The 1,391-nt window shown below is 58.7% G+C and overlaps 1 protein-coding gene across 1 annotated transcript in view; it reads left to right on the top strand.

Moving 5' to 3' along the window:
* The window catches only part of PIEZO2 (piezo type mechanosensitive ion channel component 2), a 444,879-nt gene that overhangs the window by 3,185 nt on the left and 440,303 nt on the right, over window positions 1–1,391 (top strand). The window lies entirely within an intron of this gene.

Below are 1,391 nucleotides of genomic sequence, written 5' to 3'. Positions count from 1 at the left end.
GTGGCCTTTGGAGGAAAGACCACCTTTTTGCAGTTTGCTAGAGGTTGAGGACTCCAGATCACACCTGTGCTAAGGGTTTTATTTGTGCGAGTAATCGCCAGGAGGGGCTCTAGAGTGTTTCCCCAGGGTCAATCCCAGCTACCTGGGAGGACTTTGTAGTTGAGTATTAAGGTGCCAGAAACTCCACGGAAAACCAAAGAAAGGTTTCAGGTGGAAATAGTCTGCAGCAAAGATGCAAAATCTTTGAGCAGCAGGAGGGGGAAGAATGGCAGGACCATTTTTCAGGGATTTTCCTCCTTAATAACCATGCATGGAGAGGGGGAGCGCAGCATCCATGAAGTTGGTGTGGACTTCTCTCCACCAGTTTGCTTCAGCTTGAAAAGGGGAAAGGCTTGGGGAGAGTGACTTGGGGGAAAACAGCACCAGGCTATTTCTGGTGCCTTGCATACATAGGGTCTGGGCATCTCCTGTGTATTTGAAGTGCCTGGCACCATGCCTGGCACGTTTACTGTTTGCCCAGTGGAAGCCAGTGCCTGAGTTAAACAAGGGGCTTTCAGTATGGGGGATGATTTGTGGTTGTCCTTGCAGACTGGGCAGGAGGCCTGGGGAGTGGTCAGAGGGTCAGAAGGCAGGCTCTTGGTCCTTCCCCCCCTCCCCCACTTCTTGCTCCGCAGCTTCTTTCCCTTCCCCGCCAGCCCTCCGGGTAGCAGCTCCTTGTGGAGTTTTGCAGGGGGTTACCTGCTGCCAGCTCAGTTCCCTCTTGCGTTAGTGATGTGACAGCAGGGATTATCCGCCGTTTGCCACGGACTTTGCTCTAGGCTTCGGCCCTTGCAGAACTTAGCTCTCCAGCCTGGGATGTTCCGAGGCTGCTGGGGCCGTGTCCTTTCTATAATCCTTAGTGGTCTACACCGCAAAGCCCGTCAGTGGGAGTGTTGAGCTCTGTCTGCCCTGTAGAGGAATAGGGGCGCGCGGCACTCCCAGCTCCCACGCCTCAGGGCGCGAGGCGCCGGCCGGCAACTCCACCGCTGAGCAGAGGCTTCCGGGGTGCAGGGCATGACCCCCGCTCTGGCTTGTTCCTCTGAGCCCCGTGGGCCTCGCGCGGTGGCCCGCTAGCGGGACCGGACCTTCCTGGAAGGAGAGCTGCTGCTTCCAGGATCTCAAACGCTAGCTCCGGCCCGCCCGCCTCCTCGGGCCCACTGGCCCGCTCGCCTTGCTCCCGGAAAGCCTGGTTGGCCCAGGTGATCCTCGACCGCCTTCCCCTTCCCGCCCTTGCTTCTGAATTCCCGTGGGTCTTACTGGCTCCCAGAAGGGAGGCTAACCTGTGCGCCTGTGGGGGCGGGGGGCGGTGGTGGCCCCTAGCTCGGTCTGAGCCTGTTCCTTACCCCAACCTC

The sequence above is a fragment of the Suricata suricatta genome, chromosome 14 (genome assembly GCF_006229205.1).
Source record: "Suricata suricatta isolate VVHF042 chromosome 14, meerkat_22Aug2017_6uvM2_HiC, whole genome shotgun sequence".
Lineage (NCBI taxonomy): Eukaryota > Metazoa > Chordata > Mammalia > Carnivora > Herpestidae > Suricata > Suricata suricatta.
This window is presented reverse-complemented; position numbering and strand designations above follow the sequence as displayed.